This window comes from Sturnus vulgaris, chromosome 2, assembly GCF_052056855.1.
Source record: "Sturnus vulgaris isolate bStuVul1 chromosome 2, bStuVul1.hap1, whole genome shotgun sequence".
Lineage (NCBI taxonomy): Eukaryota > Metazoa > Chordata > Aves > Passeriformes > Sturnidae > Sturnus > Sturnus vulgaris.
Genome location: NC_142244.1, coordinates 47,035,741 through 47,056,764, shown reverse-complemented (window position 1 = coordinate 47,056,764; position 21,024 = coordinate 47,035,741). Strand labels below are relative to the sequence as shown.

The 21,024-nt window shown below is 40.5% G+C and overlaps 1 protein-coding gene and 1 long non-coding RNA gene across 13 annotated transcripts in view; one reads left to right on the top strand and one right to left on the bottom strand.

The window, feature by feature from the left end:
- Window positions 1-21,024, bottom strand: part of C2H11orf87 (chromosome 2 C11orf87 homolog) — a 166,855-nt gene that overhangs the window by 81,578 nt on the left and 64,253 nt on the right. The window lies entirely within an intron of this gene.
- The window catches only part of LOC148224762 (uncharacterized), a 45,346-nt gene continuing 38,130 nt past the window's right edge, over window positions 13,809-21,024 (top strand). Inside the window, exons 1-3 of one of the 2 annotated variants that reach the window (XR_015801369.1) lie at window positions 13,809-16,527; window positions 16,663-16,761; window positions 16,867-16,973. This is a non-coding gene — a long non-coding RNA (uncharacterized LOC148224762). Of the gene's footprint in view, window positions 16,762-16,866; window positions 16,974-21,024 lie in introns of both variants that reach the window. The other variant, XR_015801368.1, reaches the window with a different exon arrangement.

Below are 21,024 nucleotides of genomic sequence, written 5' to 3'. Positions count from 1 at the left end.
TTTTGGGGAAGAACCTGAAGAGAAGGAGAAGAATGTTTACATTGAACAGCTGGTGCCAAAGTGATTGACTGTGCTGGGCCCCAGCAGATTTACCTCTGTGCTTCAGTGACAGGTATGGCTGGGACAAGATTGTCTCTGGACATTGATCTCCAAGCCATGAAGGCTGGAGTGCCACCAGAGACAGTGCCAGAATTGCATCTTCTGTCAGCCCCAGAAAAGTAGGACTAGATTGGATAGGGTTTAAAACCTTTGGGAAACTTTGATGTGTTTGGTCCTACTAAAATTTTTGGAGTGACAATGCTGAAGGTACTTATTGAAGTCAAGACAGTGTGGCACAATGTGATTTTGATTTTTGAGGACCTTGAGAAAACAGAATGTAATAAATTACATCTGTAATTTGTATCTACTGAACGAGGCCAGGTCCCTGCAGCAGCACAATGCCTGTACAGAATATGAGTGAAATAAAGCTGAGTACTTTAAGTTTGGGAATTTCCGTGCTTTCTAGCTACCTGCTTTTTCCATACCTTCACAATATCCCTCCCACAGTTGTGCAGCACTGGGGAGCCTGCTGTCTGCCCTACCATTCGTGCTGGCTCCTGCCCAACACAAAAGCTTGTGTGACAAGGGCAGAGTCTTCAGATTTTTCTATTGTACAACTTGTTTCCCCACTCAGCTGTAGCTGCTCAAGACTTGAGGGAGAGGAAGGTCTTTGTCCCCCTTGGAGAAGTAGGTGTGCCAGGATGTGCCAAGGGGAGCTGTTCAAAAGCTGTCCAACAAGATTCACTGAGGTCCATGAGCAGGGATGAGTCACATCTAACCACCTCACCTCAACAGCAGACCTTGCAATTAATTCACTCCCTACCAACCTGGGTGTGACATTATAACTCAGCAAGCTGGAAATGCTACCTTAAAAAAAAGTTTTGAGCCTATCAGTCACTGCTCTGCCTGAAGGTCAGCAGATCTTAACTGAATTGTGCCTAACATTCCTCTTCTCTATGCAGTATCCATCCTATCCACAACCCTCAAAGGCAGATATTTACTACATTGCTCACAAGAATTGTACAGCTATTTCTACATCCCTTTTTGAGGAGCCCTTTTTTCCTCCAGGAGACTCTTCCTTGCCAGGTTCTGCCTAAGACTTGATGGAACCAAAGAAAGAACTGACAACAAAAGTAGAGTGTTTATATCAACATAATAATGTGAATTGAAAGGAATAATTTGAATTGCTGTAAAATAAAATGGGATTAATAAAATGCTTTGAATGTGTACATACACATACATATTTGGACACATACATAGACACATCTATAAAAATAACAGAATTGTTGCAGTTGGAAGGGACATTTAAGTTCATCTCTTCCAGCCCCACTGGTCACAATACAGTACCTACAGAAGGTTGCTCAGGACAGTGTCCACCCACGTTTTGAATATCTCTAAAGATGGAGGCTCCATCATCTCTCTGGGGAACCTGTTCATAAATTCAACTGCTCTCACAATAAAAAAACTCAGAAGTTTAAATTAACTTTCTTGTATTCCATTTGTGCCCATTGCCTTTTCACCTGTCTCTGGGCACTGAGAAATCTGTCTGCGTCATCTTTACTGCCTCCTGTCAGACATTTTACACATAAAGGTAAGATACTCTTGAGCTTTCTCTTTTCCAGGATGAACACCCCCAGCTCTCTCATACTTGCATAAATCCCTTACTCATTCCTGTGGTGCTTTCCTGAACTCAGCCCAGTGTGTCCAGGTGTCTCTCACAGTGGAAAGCCCAGCACAGAGCCCAACACTGCAGATGTTGAGCTCTACTCACCAGAGATGAGTAGACAAGAAGGATCACCTTCCTTGATTTGGCAGTGATGTTCCTCCAGGCACAGTGCAGCCATATAGTTTATCAAACAATTCTCCCAGTTTTGTGTTATCTGCAAATTTGCTGAAGTTGTTCTCTGTCCCTTTGTACAGATTATTAATGAAGATATTTGACCCTGTTGGCCACAATATCAGTCCATGAGGTACAGAGCTGGTTTCCAACTGGACTTCACACTGCTGATTGCAAAACTCTGAGCTCAGCAATTCAATCAGTTTTCAGTGCCCTTCACTGCTCATTTATCTAATCCATGCTTCATCAGCTTGTCAATGAGGATGTTATGGGAGAGAGCATCAAAAGTCTTAGTAAAGCAAAATTAAACAACATCTAGTGGTCTCTCCTCATCCATTGAGCAGGTCATCTTCCCATAGAGGGCTATCAGGTCAGTCATGCCTGATTTCCCCTTTGTAAATCCATGCTATCTACTCCTAACCACCTTATTGTCCTTTACGTATATATAAATATATATATGCACACACATATACACATATATACATATTCACATATATATTAAACATAGCAATTCAAATTATTCCACACATATATATGGTTTAAATAATCCAAAAGTTCCTAGGCCTTAAGCATCATTGCATAAAATTCTTTAACAAAATTTGCTTACCCCTATATGTATTTAAAAAACCCAAACCCAACAACAAATCAAACCAGCTAAGTAGGGTTTAGCATGACTAATAAAAATGAGCCAGCCAATGAATCTAGATAAATCTAAAGAAATGCCAGAATCCAGAACAGCATATTCTAGCTATCCCATATAAAGGAGACACCACATATGCATAAGCTGTGAGCTGCATTCAAAGGTCAGTGCCAGTGGAAGGATTCAGACCCAGGAGATGTGAACTCTGCAGGATGGGCTTTACCCTGACATCACTGGCAATAGCTTTGCACAAGCAGCAGGCTTCCAGTCTGGGCTGCTATCTGAAATGTTATGTCTTTTCTTGGAGTGCATTGGCCTTGGTTGCAAGATGAATTCCCTAGACGGTACCAGAAGATGATGGAAGCATGTCTTTGCTCCAGTACAAATGTGTGCACTGATTAATATTTGTGCATCTCTTTCAAAATTGGAAGGGTTATACAACTGCAAATTAGACTCAGATTTTAGTGTTCTGAAATTCTATCAGAATATCCTGTCACTCTTAATGTTGCAGATTCCCAAATGCCTGAAAGGTTCCTTGACTTTTTAGGTTTCACAGGCTTAGTTATTTCTCCAGGGTTTTCCATTGGCATCAGTCTCCAAATGCTCAGAGGAGCAATCTGAGCAAGTCACTCTGCTCAGCTGCACGTCTGCTGACATCCTGGAATTCCCTTGTTCCTCTCTTTTAAACTGCATACAAAATGCCATCCAGTTTAGTTATACTTCTAGCTTTCTATGCAACTATACAACTATACAAGGCTATGCACACTCAAAAGGTTCATGTCTGCCATCTGTCATTACTGCTACCAGAGCAGGCACTGGAATCAAGGATTGTGCTACTCCCTATTCTAATCTGCGCCTAAACAAGAAAACTGCTCTAAATCAGGTTGCTGCTTTGTGATGATCAGAGACAGCCAAGATTGAGCTGGGAAGTCGATCTGCAGGTCAGGTCCAGGGATCACTGTGCACCTCGCTGGGGATGCAATGGGCTGAGGCCAGACCAGGACATGGGCATGTGGATGGGAAAGACTCAGTGGAGCCCATGGCCAGGCAGGGCAGGACTGTGGGATCCACAGAATTGCCCTGCTGCAGGATCACTGGGGCAGGAATTGGGTCTTGGGGAGCTGCCATGGGGTTCTGAGCCCTGGGCAGGATGGGGAGAACCTTGGAGAGGGGATCAGGGCCACCAAAACCTACTAGTGCAGCCAGGGCACTGACATACACGTCTCCAGACAATCCTACTGTGTTCTGATTTTGATTTTGCTTTCTAAAATACTGTGATAATCATTTTATGGTAATAACCTAAATTAAGTCAGTTGGGCTAAAATTAAAGGAGTACCTTAAATGACAGGAGAAAATTATTTACCTTATTCTACTGCCTGAGGACTCCTAAATGCACAAGTAAGTAAATACATTTAAATGCAGCTGACAGGATTTGCAACAAGTGTAGACATAAAGAATGCTGATTTGTGCATAAATAATTTCATTTCCATTCAGTCGTTCCAAGCAAAGTGAAATGCTGCAAGTGAACAATTTCTACTCTGCAGACTTAGACTTTACTCTCATCAAAAACCAACAGAGAAATGAATTGCCCTTTACCAGCCCCCCATTCTGCCTGTGAGGATGCAGGAGCAAAGTAGAGTTCTGCTAAACACTGGCACTATGGGGCTCTACAAATCTGTTTGGACATGGGAAAACTACTCAGGGGAGAGGCTTTGCATCCATTAGCCTGGTTAGTTTGCTTGGGCTTTGCTTCTGAGTTAAATCTATGCCAAGGTGAAGTTTTGACAGTAACAACTCAACTATGTCCTTTGGAAAGCTTTATTAATGGCAAAAATGTGGAAATGTGAGCCAGAACTTCCATCTAGCTTCAGAGAACTCAGCATGAAAAAGATACTTTGCCAAACTACTTTTGCCATCTTGGCAAGAGCCAAAACTGTTCTTTTTGTCAGTAAATACTTTAGATTGGGCCCATGATGTCTGCAGTATTATAATTAAGAAATTCTAAAATAATTCAGGTGGTCAAGAAGGGAAAAGGTACTTTCTGCTTCTATCCTGCCACCCCACACATGAACTACCAGGGATGGTGATGGATCCTCCTTTCCAGAGCATCTCATGGCAGACCTGTGTTTTAAATGGAAAGAGAAGCTTCTTCCTTTCATTTTCCCACCTACACCTGCATCTCACCTGTTAAATTAAGTGTTAGTGGGAAATAGAATAATGGAATCATAGCATAATTTTAAGTTGGAAAGGACTCTAAGGTCATTGAGTCCAACCACTAACTTGTCATTGCCGTGCTTATTACTAAACCATGTCCTTAAATGCAACATCTACACACCCTTTAAATATCTTCAGGAATGTGGACTCAATCACTTCTCTGGCAGCCTGTTTCAGTACTTCACAATCTCTTCAGGTATGAAATTTTCCCTAATATCCAATCTAAACCTCCCCTGGCACAACCTGAGGCCATTTCCTCTTTTTCTGTTGCTTGTTACCTGGAGAAGAGGCCAACATCCACCTGGCTACACCTCCTTTCAGGCAGTTGCAGAGAGCAATAATGTTCCCCCTGAGCCTCTTTTCCTCCTGGCTAAAAACCCCAATTCCCTCACCCACTCATCATTCCCTAGACCCTTTATCATCTTTGTTTCTCTGCTTTGGACATGCTCCAGCCACACTCAGAAATAGTCTGAAAGGTATTGTTTTCTCCAAGTGGAAGCAGGTCATTCTGGTAACAACTGAGTTTGAAAGGAGTGCCATTTCCAGAGGTATTTGTTTAGCACTGGTGAGGCTATACTTGTGTCCATTTCTAGGCCACCCACTTAAAAATTATTAGGGAGAAGCAGAACATTCCTAGATTTCAGTGCCTGCTCTGATATAGATAATGACAAATGACAAGCATGAAGCTTTTGAGCCTGCATATCCTCGTATGCTGTGTAAAGAAAGGCATAAATATAACCAAAATGGATGACATTTTGCAACCCTCAGCACCACAGAGACAACTGACAACAGAGGAAAAATGTGTCTATAAACATAAAAACATAGACATTTGTTTGCCATATAATGCTAGCAAAGCAAGTAAATAAAATTTGCTATTGCAGTGTATAAAAAGCAAAGGTTTGAATCACTGTTATTAGAGTTGATGCACATTACTTTTAGTCATTTTTGTTTTAAGAAGATACCCATCATGATTGTGTGCTTTAGTTACTGAATGTTAAGGAGAAAAATAAGTAAGTTCCTTGCAATCTCTGAAACACACAGTGACAACTACAGAAAATGTGTTTTTAGCTAGGGCAATGCTTTTCAAGGTGGGGATAGATGGATCTCATCTAATCTGTAACACAGCATTAAGGACCTGGATATCCCAATCTAGTTTTACAGGATTCAAGGAGCCCCAAAAAGCCTTGGTGATAATCCAAGCATAGTTTGGGATGTTTGTATGTAAGACAAGAGCTGAAGGGACACTGTCATGAACAGGACACAGACAGGACTCCACAGCCCACATCCTCAAAGTTCTTACCGTGTGCTCCAAGTCCCCTTGCATATCACCACAGTTTCCACAATCACCACTCCTCTAAACCCATAGGCAGCAAAGATTTGGAGAAGGCTCACACAAACAGGCCTGAGCCCTCACAATGCTCCAGAGCTCTCTGTTCCTAGAACTTTTCAAGACTCAGTTTTATGAATTCCTGTGCAGCTTAGTCCAACCTCAAATTGACCCTGCTGTGGGCAAGAGGTTGGACCAGAGGCATCCTGAGATACCTTGCAACCTGAATTACTCTGTGATTCTGTGGGGCATGGGAGGCCTGAGCATCAAACTGGGCACTGCAGCATGTTCAGTAATACAGACTAAAACCCACAACATTTCCTTGGGGTTGTCACACTCTAGGTTCTTCACTATCTTGGTAGCCCCTTTATGGACACTCTCACATTTCTCCCCAACCATCTTGAAGTGGGATCATTCAAGTCTGCACACTGAGGATGAGGTTTGCCTTTGTCACAGTACATGAAAACCAGCAAAGAAATTCAAAACGTAAGACAGTAATAAACTGTAAAGGATCAGAGTACCCAGAGTGCCCCAAAAACAGTGGGTGATCTGTTTAGTTAACATCTTTGACTACCTGGCAGTGTAGGTGGGAAATACCTTAATCACATATGAAAAGAGTCTGAACTTGGAGGTAAGATGGCCATAATATTAAATATATAAGAGCAGCATTATTAAGTATTCTAGCAGGATTTCAGGAGGTTAGGAATACAAAGAGGAATTAAGGTGAGATTTGGTCTGGAAAAATAAAAGCTAAACCCTGAAAACCGGAGCTAAATAAAACCATAGCAGTTTTTAGGGGGCCTCACTATCTCATGAAAGTAACAGATGAACTAAGAATATTTGAGTGAGATCAGGACAATAGGACCACCTGAAGTCTCTCCAACCTGTGTATTGCTGTGATCTTTTTTTCCCCTTCATGTTATATCTTCTTCCTGCCTTCTCTCTCCAGCTGCTCTGTGTTGGAACAAAAAGGAAGAACGATGCCTTAGCCAGCTAACATTGCACCTTCTGCAAAGCTGCTGAGAGCCTAGGACCAGAGAGGAAGTGAAAAGCAGTAGCTAAGCAGTTCAACACTTGAACTTAGCATAAGGTACAAGTAAAAGAGGGTGCAAGCCCTCTATTTCTCCAACAGCAAAATTATAAAAACAGCAGGAGGGCAAAAAGTTGCCTTTTGTTATGACTCTCTTCCCTGCCCTCTTGTGTATGTTTGCCCTCTTTGTCCTGAAGGAAGAATTACAGCACAATCAACAAAATTTAGTTAGCCTTTTGACTTTTCTCTGAAAAATCTAATTATTTCTAGCCTTAGTGATGTGAAGAAAGACTGCCAAATAAGAACATTTTTCCTTACAAAATTTCCTTGAGCTGAAGGTAAAAAACGAAAACTGTTTGTAAAACAAGTCCATAAAGTATCAAAGGAATTAATCTTTTTATTCTTTCCTGCATCTGTAATAAAGGATTTACAGTATTTCAGAAGTATTTGAGGACTGAGCTTCCTGTTCTCAAACCCCAAGCTTTGTTTAATGGAGTACAGTGACAGCGCCGTGTTTGTAACTCGCTTTTTTATCCCATTAAATACAAAATGAGCCCCATCCCTGCAGGTGGTCTCTTGCACATTCAAAAACATCTGCTACCAGGCAAGGGGGGCAAAGAAAAGGCGGAAGGAACTTTCAAACTTTTGGTAAAGGTAAAAAAGCATAGAGGAAGATTTAAGTGCAGTGCATTCAGGTGTGAAAGAAGAACCATTCTCAAGTGTGTGAGGAGACATTGTGAAGGAAAGGTGCTATGAAACTGTGGAAGCTGTCAGGCCTGAAACAAGCACCAACACAGGCATGCCAGGATGCCTGATCTGTCTGTCCATGTGTGTCTGTCCACTCCCCAGCCAGGGAAAGCACCCACCTGCTCCCACTCCAGTTGCAGCCCAACCCTCTCAGCATGGTCAGGACAGCAGGTGTGGGTGTCTGTATTGCTCCAGCTGCCATCAGCAAACACGGGGCTGCCTGGCACATCCCCCAGGCACCAGCCATCATGGGATTTGCACATCTCATCATCTCTTTCATAGAATTATGGAATCATAGAATCATTTTTGTTGCAACGAACCTTTAATGGTCATAGAATCATGGAATGCTTTCAGTTGCAAGAGATCCTAAAGATCATCCAGCTCCAACCTCCCTGCTATGGGTAGGGATACTTTTCACCTAGATCAGGTTGCTCAGAGCCCCATCCAACCTGATTCTTCCTGATTTTCGGCCCTCCTTTTGCTGCTTGTATCTCTCTTCCCAGACTCCAGCCCCTCTGTGGTTACACAATCCTCCTTTAAAGGCCATTTCCCCCCTTGGTGACAGCTCTGTCACATCAATAACCAGACTTGGTATTTTTGACTCATTCACCTGGTATTCTCGGCCCCACATGGCATTGCTGACATGGTCCCCTATTGGGCCTGTTGGTCTTGCCCATCCCTCCTCCACAGAGGTCCCCAGTACCAATGATCTGCAGAGTTTGGGTGTTTCTCACACACCCAGTCTTTGCCACCTGTGTAGCCTGGACATCCCACCTTGGCATTGACACTACTGTCACCTTCTTGCTCTGGTTTGGTCTGAGTCTAGCAGTTTGTCCTGTCACGAACCCTTAGCATGACTTTTGCATACCACTGTGTGTGCTTAATGAATCATCTTTCCATCTATGAATGTCAGGGCAGCTGCTGAAAAAAAAAATCTGTGGAATCGTATTTAAGAAGCAGCCTTGGAAGTCTGAAAAAGGAAATGAAGGTACTAGGGACAAATTCAGAGAAGAAAAAGTTTTAATACAAAGACTTGTCTCTGAAAATGTACTGAATGAAAGGTTTTCCCCTGGGTGCATACTGCCTTGAAAAGCCTGGGTATTTTTAATCTGACCTTCACAAACAGAAAATAGGGTTATGAGGGTTCAGTGAAAAATTATTTTGCCTTATTTTCCACCTCTTTAAGGTTTGGATCATCAAAAACTAATGCTAGGATAGAGGATTGATGAAACCTTATGACTAAAGATTTTAAGAGGTTTTAGTTATACTAATACATTGAAACTTTTGAAAAGGGCTTTATATACAGAACATGTGAGATTTATGAAGTTAAATATGTTTGTGCCTGCATTTTACATTGAAAAGGACCCAAGTAGAGAGTCTGCAAATGGCATATCAAAGGTGTCTGAAAAAAGCTGTGTTCCTTTGACTGCCAGAAGACCACAGTGTACACTTCTTGAAAAATGTGTAGACTACCAACTTGGACATGCTGAATGTCACTGAAATCAGCAAGGCTTAGCTAGGGGATTCCTCTTCTGCCCATTTCTGCTACCACTCTCATTTTATGTGCCTCTGTTTTTTCATATGACAGATACTAAAGACCTCACTGGAAATCCTGGCTCTTTAGTCTTTAGAAGCTACAAGAGTCAATGAGCTTGAGACTAGATCTAGACAAATGCAATCTGAATGACTAAGAAAATCAAAACAAATGAATTTGCAAAATTATTTTTCCTCAGGTATTCCAGATGTAACAGCCTCATGACTAAACCTAAAAATTCCCCAGGTAGAATCGTAAAAAAGAAAAAGTCAAAGAGGAAATATAAAATAAAATTTAATATTTAACTGAGAGAAAGACAAGTAATTTAGTTAAACGCAATATGTTATTCATTTATGTTAGGTTTTAATTTCAGTGAAGAAAGAAAGGAAGAAAAAAAAATCACTTGGATTTGACCTAAAACACTGGTAAAGGAATCGTTTGAATATCCTGTATTGGGAAAACACTTTAGAAAGGACCAACTCTGAAATACAAGTCTGGCCAGAAAGTGATGCTCAGACCATGCTCTAGGCTAGAGACCAGACATAAACCTTATTTTTATAGTTCAATCAACCTTTTAACCTAATTTTATCCAGGAGCACCAAATTTTGATACAGGCCATAAGAAGAACTAATTTTAGGGATTAAGTAACACACCCATAGTAGGTGCCCTTAATATATCCCTAAGTGTCCAGAAACTGTGTTAGTGGAATTTTTCTATTTCTAAAGAAAGTATTGCAAAGCATGGAGAATAAAAAGAGTGAATAACATAGCACTTTGTACTGTATCAGAAAGAAGGGGTTTTTTTAGCTAAAAGTATATTAGTTCCCTTAAATACTTTTGCAATTATCAGATTGCTATAATGCATAATACTCAGCTGAAATCCCAGTTTAATTACTACTTTTATGTTTAAATTTGATTTTTTTCCATAAAATACTGTGAGGCCTTCTGATTGTATTTAATATCCTCACTCCAATGCTCTGCATGTACCCTGAGCAACGCTCACATGAAGCAATGCTGAGTTACACTTTCCAAGTGCCACCTCATTTCATGCAAAGGAAATTAGATTCCTTTTTTAATTTAATCTCACTTCTATTTAATTAAAGTCTTAAGAATTGTTTTGTTTTTGAAAAAAAAATGTTTAATAGGGGCTTTTGGATAAATCATTCACTATGAGTTTGAATTTTGGACGAGATATTCTAGGTTATGAATAAGTTTCTAAGTGCTGGCAGGAAGAAAATGTTAAAGAGCTGGGTGACAGGGATGACAAAGAGCTTCCTTATTTCTGCCCTAGAAGAGCTGTAAAAGGAAAGTCTGTGATTCTTCTCTGGGTATCTTTGCTATTCATCTTGTGTGCATGGGTTTGTGGGGGAAGACTAATGGAAGAACTGTTTATGCTTCTTATTCCTCTTCCATATTTTTCTTTCATTTGCATTATTTCTGAATAACTTTCTTTCCTTCGGACTAGTTGAATAAGAGTATTTGATCTAGGAACCTAGTGGAGGACACTGATACTGAGAAGCTTTATGGAAATGATTCCTGACTGCAGACATCTGTGACTCGGGAGCATTCAACTTGAGAGGCTGAGAGCAGCAAGATCTGCAGAGCGCTCTGAGAATCTGCTTCATTACCACCCATCTTTAAAGCATCACAATGGAGCAGCCAGCCACTCTGGGGATGGTAGCTGGGTGTCAAACACCTCAGCAGGCATTTTCAAACTGTGATAACTGATCACTCGATAAGCCTGCTTTCAAGAACTCCTGCTCTTCAGGTTGAAACATCTGGGAAAAAAAATGCAGAGGATCAGTGGGCAAACTCACAGGGAAGGAGGGAGTGGAGAAGAGAGACAAGACATTTCTCACCGAAAACATTTCACAAAATTAAACCCAAAGGCATAATGTACATAAAGCGTTTTTCCTTAAACAGAAGAGCATTGACACACAGAAAGGTAGGAAAGTACAAAGAGGATTACAAAATTGGATTCACTAGGCTGAAAAAGAGACACAGGCTTAAGTCACTGAGAAGTATAGTTAGGTCTGGAAGAAGTAAATGCAGACAGTTTCCTGCTTTGGAGACAGAATTTGGCTTCCAGAGCAATGCTCACATCCATTTTGAATGGAAAAAGCATTCTAATCATCCTGTATCTGAGGAATTGGAAGGAATATCAAATCAGGACTTGAACTCCAGGACACATTCTGCATATCATATTTGCAGCTCATGCATATTCTACTCAGTCTCTGGGTGCCTCCAGTGGGGCTTTTGTTTCTAACAACCCTTCTCAAACTGTTCTTTCCTTTTGCAGTCTTTGTTTTCAGTATTATTTGGTTTTCATCTCACTGCTTTACTTGGCAATATATGAATTATTTTGAAGGAATACTGTATACTTGGTCTCCTCGACCCACCAACCTGGCTTCCCATTCTCTGGATGCCTCCCCCAGCCCCAGCCTGCCTCGAGAGACAGCCCATGCTCATGGGTGTCAGGCACAGGCTAACAGGTATCTGGCAAGAGCACTGCTCTCAGCCAGTGCTGAGCTGCTCACCAGCCCTCTCCTCACCCTACAGCAGGGTGACTGCAGGTACAGTTGTCTACTTCATCAGCTCATCCTGTCAGAGAGATGTGTTCTATAAATGTGCACAGCGGTGCTTAAGGTAAATCAGGTTATTTTGGCAGAAACCACTTCAGTGAAACAAGAAGACACCAACCCCCTGTTGGGAGGCTGGGGAAGGCAATCAGAGGCAGCAGAGGGTTGGCTAAGAAAGGTCAAGTCTTCTACCTTGTGTAACTTGCCACTGCTCCTTATTTTTGACCTTAAACACATGAAAAAAATACACGTAGGTCACTGCATGTCAAGTATTTTGAAAGATATTTATCTTGGTTTTTTGGTTGCCTTGATTCCCACAAGAAGAAAATAAAAAGGTTTTTTTTTTTTTTCTCTTTTTAATACGTTTTAGACTGTAAGATTTTTGAGAGAACAAACTTTCTAGTTTGGCCTTGAAGAAGTCTTCATGCAGTGCCACTCCTTACTGTGTCAGGGATTGGAGGCAATACTGTACTACAAACAATAAACAGTAAATTGCCATCTTGAAATTTCTTAGTTGCACTGAAGCATTCTTCAACACTGTAATAGTTTGTTTCAATTTTAAGAGATTTTCCACATAGCACGTTCCAAGCAGCAGAATTAGATATGGGAAAAATCTCTCGAAAGGACCTGCTGAGCACAAACTCTGTTTAAAATTGAACAATCACACAGGTAAGATTCACATTATAGTGCTCTTTAACTTCAACAAATTGTATGTTCCCTGGAAGAGCTTCCACAGCATGAAAACCTTGCATTGCAGCTTAGCAATTAGGTTTACCCCCATGCAAGCCATCAAAGTCTTGTTATATTGAGTAGCCAGGGTCAGAATTGGAAAACAAACAGAATAAAAGAGGTTTATTAAATTATGAACCCCTTTGGAAGAAAAAAAAAAGAGAAAGCTTATTCTAAACAGAATGTCATCCAGTTAGAAAGCATGATAAATAAATAAAGCAGCAGTGTTAGCTTCCTAGGAAGTGTACTTACTTACAAACACAATTCCTTCAATATCTAATTTTGCCTTTTGTTTTTAATGTTATCATTACCTAAGCTTGAAATTAATACATTTTGTTTTCTTCTAGCATCACATTTAGAGTTATTCCTTTGAGAATCTTCTATAGTTACAGGAGCATGCCCTGAAAAAGCATTGCCAACCACAATGACAAATTTAAAATCCTTTTATTTCTAGGACGAATTCTATTTTTCTTAAAACTAATTTTTATTTCAAACTATGTAAATGCAGCTGTTTTAGTGACTTTCTTGCCATCATTTGCTTGTTTATGATAATTTGTTTCACCACCTTGCTGGATATTTTAGCTGTAATTTTTTGCTAGGCCTTTGATTTTGTTGGACTAATGGTCTGTGGAGCACCATGCACTAATGGTGACATTAAAATATTCACAAATACTGACATAGAACTTTATAAAAACATACTTAATGACTAGGTATCACTTAAAAATATGTTTTGTATTAATTCACCAATACTGAATACCTTCTAACCCTTTGCCACTGTAATTGAATGGTCAACACACTCAAAATCTTTCGAAAAAATCTTTCCACACACACTCTCAAAGCATACACAATGCACAGAGGGTGACACAATAAATCCAATATTATAAAAATAATTTAAAAAGCAGTATTTTTATCAACATTTAAGCGTTTGGAAAGTGGATTTGGTTGTGTGGGTTTTTATCAATAAAAACCTAATTTTTTCTTATTTTTGAATTCCAAATGTTTTGCAGAAAACAAAACTGTGAGCTCCCAGTTGTTGTTGTGTGCCAGGGTAGTTTGAGCTTGGTTCTCTGGAATGGTTTCTAGACCACAGTTCCAGAGGGTTTGCTTAATGATCACAGTCAGAATTGATTCCCTTTAGTTACAGCATATAATAAATTGTATGCAAGACAAATTAAATGCTCCTGTGCTACCACGGTCAGGATGGTTTCTACTCTCAGCATGCAATCCCTTGTGACCACAGTGGGGAGTTCACAGTCACCAGGACTGGGTAAACAGCATTTCCCACAGCTGAAGGGTCCACTGGCAGGGAGAGGCTTGCTCCCCAGCACAAGAACCAATGTTCCCAGTACAGGAAAGGAAAATTCCATCCCTCCGTGCCTGGTGGAGGTTCTGCACAGCCTCCAGAGTGCTCTTTCATTTGCACACCCACACTGCAGGGCCAGGCTTCTGGTCAATGCTTCTGACCCTGGGAAGACTGGAAAATGGAGTCTGTGAGACAGCATGACCAGACCCAGCATTGGTGTCACTGGTGATTAACAGCAGTCAAAGTAGGAAATGAAGCTGCTAATTGCATCTTAAACACAACACTAAGCAAAGCCATGGACCAGGCAAGTGATAAATACATGTAATATATATATAATATACTACATGTAATATATATATAATATACATACAGACTGGAAACCCACAGCAGTATTTTTACACTCAATTTTTCAATTATGTGTTTACATTGCTCTTAGGCTTATTTCTGATCTTTGCTCGTATTCTGACCAGTTCAATTTATTTCCATTTCAGCTCATGAAGAGGCTCTTTAGCCTGTGGTTAAATATAGTGCAAAAAAATCAGTCTACTGAATCTGCAAAAACAAATCCCTTCTCAACAATCTGGCACGTGCTGATTAAAAAAGCTACCCAGCTCCTTAAAACCAGTCTGGTTAATAAAGGGCAACAAGACATGTTTTGAGAGGGTCAGATGACTGTCACATTTCCAGCCATATGTTATCATTCCTTATCAAGATGCAAACTTGTGGAAAAGACTAAGTCTCCCGTTAACCTTTTTTATGCACTTGCAGGGCAGAAGGGAAAATCGAGGGTCTTTGAATAAAGATTTGTTGTCAGATTATAGCATAGTTTCATTTCAGGGTTTCCAAAGGGTAAAAATATGCCAGATGGATGGGAAGTGAGTATTTCTTCTAGGCACAATGCAAGACTCAGCACCACAAAATAATTTGTGGAAGAGCTTTTCATCCTTTTCTGAGGCTGCCAGAAAAGTGGCTGAGAATGTATTGTGCAGTGCTGTAAGCCACACTCGATTTCCTGTGTGGTCTTCCCATACATCCATCTCAAACCCTATTGTTCTTTTCATGGAACTGTCAAATATTCACATTTCAAATGCCAGATTTTGATAATTCAATGTGCATTTCTAAGAAAGTGTTGTACTTTCAGGTTGCAGAATAGAAACCAGGCTTAGGGATCGTTTCCCTGCTATCCAGTCTGCCCTGAGAACACATCCCTTGTGGCATCTCTTACATTCTGAGTCTTCACAGGGAATTCATGGCCTGTGGGACATAGCTCTTTGCCATGACTCCCACAACTTTTCCATCTTGTCTCCTGTTCAAGTTTCTTAGTGATTTTCTTGGCTTTTTTCCTCACTCACTGAGCACTGCTTCTGGTATTAAAACGCTTGCAGCTGCTCTTTTCATGTTTGTGTTCCTATTCTTCACTGGTCTGCTGCAATCTCCTCTGTGCTGCCAGTATGTAGGTCAGCATCACTTCTGCTCAAGCCCTGTTAGTGAGTGATCTGGGCCTGAGTGTAAGTTCTGCTGATGAACTGGTTGTCTCTTTTGCCAAAAAATTATTCTGCCTCTTATTAATTCTTCTTTTAACATTCAGTATATGCAATGTTCAGCAAAACTGTGATCTGCAGTAATAAAAGCTTCATCTGCTTGCCCTTGTTCTTGGCACCTCCTAGCAAATTTGGCCTTTTTATGTATTACATTTTGCTTGTCTGTGACATCAACTTCAAAAGTCTCTTTTTTCTTTTTTTTCCCCATCTTTTTTTTTTTCTTTCTTCAGTGTGAGACACAGACAAGCAACAGCAGCAGGCGTAGCCAGGGCAAATACCAAGGAATGTACATCATATTCTTATACCTTTCTGAATGAACTCCTGAACTTTTCAGCTTCAGCAGTAGCTAAGTTGCCAAAATCAATATTCTGCTTGTAACTTTGTCTGCCCAGGAACCTGAAGGAAAACCCTGTGAAGGAGTGGCACTACAGCAGAAACATAAAGCAGTAATGAGCTGAGAGGTGATGGCATGGTAATGGGTGGTTGCCTCTAATGATCTCTCTGTGCAGCAGAGTTTTAATACTCACCCACAACAGGTGTGGTAGGTGACAAAGAGAGTTAGACAGCTCTGTGACATTAAGCCCTGTGCCAGCCCTTGCTGACACATTCCCTTTTCACCAACACCTTTTGCCTTTTCTCCATCTTCTTCCCTTGCAAGAAAACTGTTAATGGCAGCTACAAAAGGCAGTCACCTAAATGTGCATGTCATCGTGTAAGTTTTCCGTGGCTTCAAACTCCAGCAAGTTTTTTTACTACTGTAAGCACTGCTATTTTTAGCTGCATATTAACTACTAAGAAATCTTGAAGCTTTTTCTTTTTCTCGCTTGTTTTTTTTTTTTTTCTTTGTGGGAAGAAAATGCCTCCCATTTCATTAGAACCACAGGAAAAGAAAGCAAAATGTGACTGTCAACCGTTCGTAATAATCATCTGTGTGTCATCTTTCAGTCGAGTGTCAGAGGCATTAAGAAAGTAAGCTTTACAATATAGCTACAAGAAAGGATTTTTTTGGTAAGAATGCTTGCTACTTGTACTGCCAGTGTGATAGCATCATTATTTTTATGGTAAATAATAATACCAGCAATCATCATTATCAGAAACACAATAAATCAAAACAGACTTATCTAAAAATGGAATTTCCCACAGGATATGTAATTTCAAGACTGCAGCCTTGGCTGAAGAGGATTGTTTAGATTTTTCTGCAAAATCCTCAGGTTTACAGTATTTTGCACAACCTTCTGCTTGGTAAGAACATGCACAGCCCTCCATCAACCATTGTGTCTTTCCTTTCTATGCATTTTTCATATCTTGTCTGTATGAAGTTGATAGCAATTTCTGCATTTCTTTTAGTGATCAGAAGCAATGATCAGTCAAAGACAGAGCATCACGTTCTGTGTTTCACTGTCTGGAGCAAGGAGACAGCCCAAGAAGCATGAACACATAAAAAAAACTACGTGGTAGGTTTGTTTCTGTCTTTTCCTCTCTTTTGTGTACAATACAGCTCTCAGGGTGATTTCCATGTATATTTAGCATAAAAAGTGTGGTAGTCTGTTTCTTCTAAAATCATGAAATTCAAAGAGATAAGGCTGGAACACTGCACTTGAGAGCCTGACATTAAATAAACATGGCCCCTGGATAAATAGTTAGTACTTCAGAAAATGAGGCCACCTACTTAAGTGCTAAGTGTGGGTTTATGTGTCTCTTTCTATAAACAGCCAGGCTTGAAGATTTTAACCTAGTGTATAAATCCTCAGATAATTAAACTGGACAGTGTATCTGTGCTTCACAGGTACAAGAACAAGGGCAACTGAAAACCCTAGGAGTGATTTGCCATGGGAAAAATATATGTCTTCAGATAACCATTTTGTCTTCAAAGGTGCTTAGGGGGGAAGTCAAGATTTTTTGAAATTTCTGAAGTCTCTCTTAGGTTTCAGTTGGAAGGATGTATGAAAATCTAAAATTTCAAGCCAAATGTCTTCTAAAAATGTAGCTTTGGATGAAGCAAAGCTATTTATTTTGAGCAAACTAAAAATGCTTAATTTCAATTTTTATCACAGTATGTGCACAAAATAGAATACAATAACAACATTTTGGGCTATTTGGAAATCAGGAAATTAATTTGCAAATTACCTATTTGTGCAGAGAATTTTCACATTATTGAATCAGGATTTTCAATGGAAAACATCCCTCAAAAAACTATTTGACCATGATTGCATGAGACCCAACACCGAGCAGGAAAAATTGAAGTCCTCATGTCCAAGATTATGTGAACAGTGTTATATCTTCCACTGTACTCCTAAGTGGGCACCCACAAAACTACAGTCACGATCCAGCAATGAACTAGCAAGGACTTTAACCCTGCCATTGTGCTTGAAAACAATTAGGAGCAGCCCAGAGAGAGAAAGATGTTCTTATTTCTGCTACTTGAAACCAAGCACAAAGATAACTTGAAGAGTTAAGCTGTGTATTAAAACTGGTAGTAGTTTATAGGTCTGAAATTAATTATTGCAAAACTTTTTCTGTATCATAATCCAAAGTATATTTTAATTGGATTCTAATGTTTTCTTTTTTAAGGAGACAGCTGGAGTTCCATCTGGCCTCATTTCTCACAACACAATCTATTTTGTACTGTAATACTTCCAATATGGTAATTACTATTGTTGGTTGTAAAAAACTGTAACGTTTCAGTTTGGACAATTTCATCTGTCTTTGCAATAAGGCTGACTCAACTTTCAGTATGCTGCTGCTCAGCATATTAAAAATTGTGCACCACTGAAAACAACAATAAATAGCCAGAAAAAAATAAATAATTTCCTGGTATTTGAGCATATCCCTTAAAAACAGATGATTCAAATGCAAAAAGCATTCATTAAAAATAGAGGGAATTTGTATTGAAATCGACTATTGGCTTTCTTAGTGGTAAAATCCAAATTCACTACTTATAATACTGTTTTCCACAAGGAACAACTGCATTTAGATCATTAGAAAGACAAAGTATTGAACAAAAGAATACAGAGTACGTTATCTATTCTAGCAGTATGCCTCCAGCCTTGCACACCAGCTCCAAGGCAGCTCCAAAGCCCTCCACCACAGCCAGGCTACTGAAGTTATTTAGTACCACTGTTGGTCTGACATGCAGAAGCTGTACAACCTCAGGAAATCATCAGTCCAAAGGACAGAAAGAAGTTTAATGTCCTGGAAGTTATTTCCTCTCTCTGTTTAATCTACAAAGACTGCATGGTTGTTTCTGCAGTGCACTGAAGTGCTTGGAGACAAAGACACATCCATTAGGCCTAGCTGGACAGACAAATTGGATGTAATAGGAGTGTTTGAGACCTCTTGTGCTGAGATAGATAATGCTGATGATGGGCTAAAGGCATAAAGGGGCTGAAGTGGTCTGGACCAGTCAGGACATGCAGGTGGTGACAACAACAAAACATATTTTAAGCATCACTTGCAAGCTGAAGTAGTTCCCAGTGCAAAACATGTACATGTGGCATGTGACCACAGTGAAACTGGTCCTTTTGCTGTTTTAATAATCAAATACAGAGAATCTTTTTTTCTAAGTGTAGTTGTTCCACGTATTTATGTCTGTACCTAGAGGATGAAGGCCACAGAAAATGTTAGACTGTTTCCTGCATGCCCCTCTCAAAGCATCTCTAATATCAGACATATGGGGCAAATCAGGGAGGAAAGCTACAGGGAGCAGAACTAACCACAGGACCTCCACTGGTGCTTCACTGGGGCTGCATCTTTCCAGTGACACTGCAGCTAGTCTGTAGGGAAGGGAGGGCAGTGTCAACCCTCTGTGGTGTAACAGGAGGTCAGGATCTGTCCAGCTCCCTGTGATCCAGCTAGGCTAGTTATTTATTGCCCATTTCAGTAGCAAAAGGGTCCGTAGATAAACACTCACATAACCTTTGTTTCTCATAATATTTGCATGGGAATGTCTGGAGAGCTGAGCACTGGAGCTTAACCTGTGTACTGTGCTTTAAGAGGCCTGCAGGTGGATGAGCAGTGAAATGTGTTGTTTTCTTCATCCCTTTGGTGGCTTCATTTGAGAGAATAGAAATGAGACTGTCTATATCATAGTAATGTCCAGAAAATTTCATTCCCAGATATTACTGTCTCTACAACCTCAGCAACCATGACTGCTTTAAAAAAAAAAGCCAGCTTGATATTTAGATTTATTTTTCCTATCCAAGGTGATTCAGTTTGGAGCTAAGTGTATTTATTTTCAGGCTTTATGTGTTCAAGGTTTTGTGAGTGCTTTGAGAGTTCTTTTTATTATTTTTGGAAATATGTCTGTTTCCACTTAGGGAAAAAGCAGGCATTTGGTGCATAGGCCAGAGGGAGGGAGGGAGGGAGGGAGGGAGGGAGGAAGGAAGGAAGGAAGGAAGGAAGGAAGGAAGGAAGGAAGGAAGGAAGGAAGGAAGGAAGGAAGGAAGGAAGGAAGGAAGGAAGGAAGGAAGGAAGGAAGGAAGGAAGGAAGGAAGGAAGGAAGGAAGGAAGGAAGGAAGGAAGGAAGGAAGGAAGGAAGGAAGGAAGGAAGGAAGGAAGGAAGGAAGGAAGGAAGGAAGGAAGGAAGGAAGGAAGGATTTTGTGACTCATGGGATTCTCCTCTCATTTATGGAGTTTCACATTCATGTTAATGTTTGATTTCAGTGATTGAACACTGCTATGAAAGGAGAAGTGTTCAAAACCCAGGAGACCAGTGTTTCCAATCAGAGCAACTGGAACTTGAGCCCAGAGTGCAAACATTAATGAAGATATGTTTGCAGAGCAGCTACAGACCCAGATAGATTTTCAATGAAAAGCAAACCAGAGCCAGTATATTTAACAAATGTATGCTCTTTACTAATGCCATTTGGACTAAGTTCTGGTACTGAGTTAAGAGATTAAGGGACAGATTCAGGCTGGCAGGAAGTGCTGTAGTAGAGTGCTTTCGGCAAATAGTTGAGTGTCTGAGCAAATAATCCACTGTGAAGCACTGCCTTCCTGCAGTCCTCACCTCAGGGGCTAATACACTCTAGCCTGTAATTACTGAGAGCTGTCTATCCAGTTTGGAAGTATTCTGTTGAAGAGGAAAACATTTAATCCTGCTTAGCATCCTGTTGGTCAGGTCATCATGAGTGGGCACATGGTGCAATCCGGCAGGCAGCATTTTGCCTGTCTGGGAAGCTGTTTGTGCTGCTGTAAAAGGTCCATTAATGGAATACACATGGGGTTAGTTTCAGCAGGGACTGTTTTCCAATGTGAAGGGTGTTGGTGTTTCTAGAAACCAGAACATGCTGTCCCTCTCTTCCCTGGGATTATTAACGAGGTCATTTGAAGCAAACGGGGTTATTTTCCATTGTGCCAGATGAAGAGGAAATTAATTTCAAGAACATAATGGTTTTAAACTGACAGTAGGCTTAGATAGACATTAGGAATAAATTCTTCAGTGTGAGGGTGGTAGGCACTGCCACAGGCTGCCCAGAGAAGCTGTGGAGATCCCATCCATGGAAG